The sequence below is a fragment of the Rattus rattus genome, chromosome 2, assembly GCF_011064425.1.
Source record: "Rattus rattus isolate New Zealand chromosome 2, Rrattus_CSIRO_v1, whole genome shotgun sequence".
NCBI lineage: Eukaryota > Metazoa > Chordata > Mammalia > Rodentia > Muridae > Rattus > Rattus rattus.
In genome coordinates this window covers 90274801-90279347 of record NC_046155.1, presented here as the reverse complement: position 1 = coordinate 90279347, position 4547 = coordinate 90274801, and the positions used below count along the sequence as shown (strand labels likewise).

The 4547-nt window shown below is 45.9% G+C and overlaps 1 long non-coding RNA gene across 1 annotated transcript in view; it reads left to right on the top strand.

The window, feature by feature from the left end:
- Positions 1 to 3117: 3117 nt before the first annotated feature.
- LOC116891653 overlaps positions 3118 to 4547 on the top strand; it is a 17399-nt gene continuing 15969 nt past the window's right edge. Inside the window, exon 1 of the long non-coding RNA XR_004386854.1 lies at positions 3118 to 4547. This exon is cut by the window's right edge and continues 258 nt beyond it. This is a non-coding gene — a long non-coding RNA (uncharacterized LOC116891653).

Genomic DNA, 4547 nt, shown 5'->3' with positions numbered 1-4547 from the left:
TCTGTTTCCTCATGTATAAAATGGCTGTCATAAAGTCTACTTTATTTGACTATCAAGGGAATGAAATCAGATAGCACCTATAAAATGTTCAGCTATGTCCCTGGCACACATTGGGTGACCAGTAAACAGGCTTGTCTGGGACTGTGTGTGTCTCCAGGATCCAGGTGGTGGGGGGAAGGGCATGCTTCATGTGTGTGTGCTTTGTGCAAGAAGGTTTCATGTAGCCCAGGCTGGCCTTAATTTGCTGTGTAGTCACCACTGGCCTTGAACTTCCTCCTCCTCCTCCTCTTCTTCTTTTTAAAGATTATATATATATATATATATATATATATATATATATATATATATACTGTAGCTGTTTTCAGACAGAAGAGGGCACCAGACCTCAATTTAGATGGTTGTGAGCCACCATATGGTTGCTGAGATTTGAACTCAGATCCTTTGGAAGAACAGTCAATGCTCTCAACCACTGAGCCATCTCTCCAGCCCGGCCTTGAACTTCTTTTTTTTTTTTTTTTTTTTTTTTTTCCGGCCTTGAACTTCTTATCCTCTTGCTTCTACCATCTAAAACCCTGGGATTACAGATTTTTTGTCACCACTCCTGGGTTATGTGGTGTTGAGGGTTACAGGGTTTTTTTCACATTAAGTAGGCGTCTTACTAAGTAAGCTATATCCTCAGCTGACACCTCACTGTTTTTAGAGGTGGTGGCATTGTGGATTACGGGCTCCACAGCCTGCCAGTATAGTGATTGGTGCTCACTGTTAACTTTGTGGTCATGTGGACACTGAGTCATGAGAAAGAGGCTTGGGAACTGAGGTACAGGAATCAGGTGAGGTCAGGGCTAGGATGAGGTCACACGGAGCCAGTGAAACAGCTGGCTAGATTCTCAGGATACAAGCTATGGCTAAAATCATAGAGGTTATGGGATGGGAGAACTTTATCTGGGTCTCCTCTGGTCCTCAGTTTCCTCATCCATCAAAGCTTGCTTTTGCTCTGTGGGGAAGACTCCTCTCTGCCAGGGGACTTTATGGAGCCATCATGACCATGAAACTGGACTCAGGCGAGATGAACCATTGGGTGAGTTTTATTGTGAGTCCTATATGCCAGGAACTTCTAGAGTATGTTTTGAGAGAAAGCCCCAGAATGTGGAGACAGGAGCCAAGCTCATCCCTGTCAGGCAGGAGGGTGATGATTCCATCTGCAGAATTTCAGTCGCTCAGAGCGGACTGGCAGTGTTGCGGGTGGTGACTGAATTTTACCCTTGGTGTTATCAGTCATTCGCTTGACAAACATTCATTTCTCTTCCTTGCTTTCCTCCCAGGTGAAGCCATGGCCAGGTGAGAGTATGTGTCTGGGCTTATGCTGCATCAGGAACACAATGTGCTTCCACACAGCCTTGGTCATCTCTTTGGCCTCCATCCATGTGTATGAATGCAGGGGGTTTGCCGACTTTCTAAGATTCCCCAAGATTTAGCTCAGCGGTAGAGCGTTTGCCTAGTGAGCGCAAGGCCCTGGGTTCGGTCCCCAGCTCCGAAAAAAAAAGAAAAAAGAAAAAGTATTAGCTAAGATTCCCCAAAAGTGAGTGCACTCTGTTCTTCTCTCTCTCTCTCTCTCTCTCTCTCTCTCTCTCTCTCTCTCTCTCTCTCTGTTTGCACTCATAAGTGCATAGCAAATGCATGTGCATGTTTCCAGACGTGTTTGCACTTGAGTGTGGAGGTCGGAGGACAATGCCTTTGTGTGCATGTAGAGGACAGAGGAAGACGCCCAGTGTCTCTTTTTCTCACTCTCTGCCTCATTATTTTTGAGACGCGGTCTCTCATTAAGTCTGGAGCTAGGTCCACAAACTCCAGGGAATCTTCCGGTCTCTCCGGTCTCTGCATATCCCTACCCCTTCGCTGCAACCCTGGAGTTACAGGCACATGGTCATGCTCTTTTTTTAGTAGGGTTTGGGGATAATGAACTCGGTGTTCATGCTTTCTTTTTTTTCTTTTTTTCAGAGCTGGGAACCGAACCCAGGGCCTTGCGTTTGCTAGGCAAGCGCTCTACCACTGAGCTAAGTCCCCAACCCCGGTGTTCATGCTTTCAAGGCACACACTTCACCACCTGAGCTAACTGCAGTCCGTAGACATGCAGTTGAGAAAGTCGAGGCTCCCTGCAAACACGTGGCGTACAGAGGCTGAGCATGCGCATTCAGGAAACCTTTCTGGCTGAGCCTTTGTTCAATACCTCTCAGCTCTGTCTGATTGGCTGTCAGAAGATGGAGCGCCTCAATTGCAGTTCCAGAAGGGGTCGGAGGTTGCAGCAACAGGAAGGTTACACATCTAACAACTACAGAAGGAGTCACTGTTTTCTGCTGTCTGTGGGACTCTGGGGAGGACACAGGGTTGGAGGAGATGGAGGCCAACCTTAGCCCTTTTTTTTTTCTAGGAGCCTTAAAGACCTGGCGGCGCTGAGCTCTGAGATCAGGATTTACGGGTTCACAATCTCGGCGCTGCTGTTTCTCAGTCAAGTGACTTCCCTGACTGATGGATGAGTCAGGGGTGTTGCTTCCTTACATATAGAAGAGGCCATCCATAGGGTCATTTCCAGCCCCCACATTCCAGGGGTCAGAGTTCGCTGTTAGAACCATTCCAGATTCTAGAAGCTGAGTACAGATCAAGTAAGCAAACTCTGGGGCCTCTGAGCAAAGGGTCCCAGATGGTTGGCACCAGACGGCCAAATCCCAGGGACTGGACTGTCACTGGAGTTTCTAAGTTGCCACTAGTGTATAGTGTGAGAATCTTTGACAGCTAACTTCCTCTGGGAGGAAGTTTATTTTATCAATGAACTTTGTAACTTGCTAGTGAACTTCTACCTCCCACTTTCAACACAATCAGTCATGATAAAGAGAACACCTATCTAGTATACAGGACTTGAAAAGCACTTCACACTGTACCCGGGCCACTTCCTCAGACATCCTGTAGGCCTATCCCTGTCCCCATATCTCAAACGAGAACATTGAGGCTCAGGGACTTTCCCAATTCTTTATAAATTTTATTTTAATAAGTAGATGCCGAGATATGAATTTGTTCAGTCTGACATCTAAGTCATACCTTTTTTAAAAAAATTGCTATTTAGTACAGGCTGAACCATAGCTCTCTATGTAGCCCAGGCTAGCCTCAAACTCAGGAACCTCCCTTGTTAGCCTCTTACGGGTGTGAGCCACCATGCCCGCTTTCTTATTGAATGTTTAGAAACAACAGTGCTTTGTTGCTCTTGTGACTGCACCATAGCAGGTACTGAGCTTGGAGGCAAAAAAATCCCTAGGGATTCCGAGAAAGCTTTATTGACAGGAGGCAACTTTATTTGGCTCCCTAAGAATGGGGGCTAAAAAATATCCAGAAAGCAAGCCCAGGGGAGGAAAAGAGTCCTGGAAGCAGGAGTGTTCTCAAATGTTCTCAGGACACTAGGACTTGGGGAGCAAGAACATTTGGGAGGAAGACTTGGCTATCCATGAAAGCAAGTGGCTGCCTATCTAGCTGTATCCACTTAGTAAAGCAGGAAACGAGCAGCATCTATAGGATATTAGCTTGTTTCTGCTACATAAATGGAGTGATTCAGACAAATTTCACTGAGGGAAACACAGTGGTTTTGATAGAACAGCTGTAAGCCATTCGCTAATCTAAAACTTGGTTGCCTACTAACAGAGCTGCGTCTGACACTGCCCAGGTAAGTGGTCCTGTAGTGACTGGTGGGAACTGGAAAGAAACAGCAATTGAGCAGCTCCATTAGCCTAGTAGTTAGCTTGGCTGGTAGAGTGGCTTGCCTAGCAAGCACACACAAGAAAGACCCTGGGTTCAATAACAGTACCAGGGGGAAAAAACAGGTTCCAGATCTAACCTCTGCTTTTCATGGAAAGAAAGCAAACATGATGTTTTAATCAAGAGAGTGGCAATTCAGGCTAGGGGTGTAGCCCAGCCTGTAGAGTGCTTGTGCAGTGTGCACAGAGACCTGGGACTGATTCTCTAGTCCATACAACCCGAGGTGTGTTGGTTCTCTCCTGGAATCTCAGCACTTAGGAGACACTGGTTAGGTGAATCTGAAATTCTAGGCCAGCCTGGGCTACACAGTGAGTTTCAGGCTAGTTTGGGCTATATGATTCCATATCATATAGGTTGATAAATATGGTTGATTGAATATTAGAGTGAAATAGAAGGCTGACAGTATATATAAGCCCTGTCATTTGTCATGCTGGGATGCTTGGAAATATTCGGAATCAAATAGTAACTGGACTACTTACTCAGAAATGTAGTTCTTAAAAAAGAGATTATTTATTTATTTATTTATTTACTTGCTTACATTTTGCACGACTGAGTATTTTTACCTGCATGATTGTGTCTATATATTCCTGGTACTTGACCAAGCCAGAAGAGGGTGCCAGACGTGGGCACTGAGAACTGAACCGGGGTCCTCCAAAAGAGCAGAAAGTGCTCTTGACTGCTTAGCCATCTCTCCAGTCTTAGCCCTGATCCCTAGCCTCTCTTTCCCCCCCACTAAAAACTGGTTT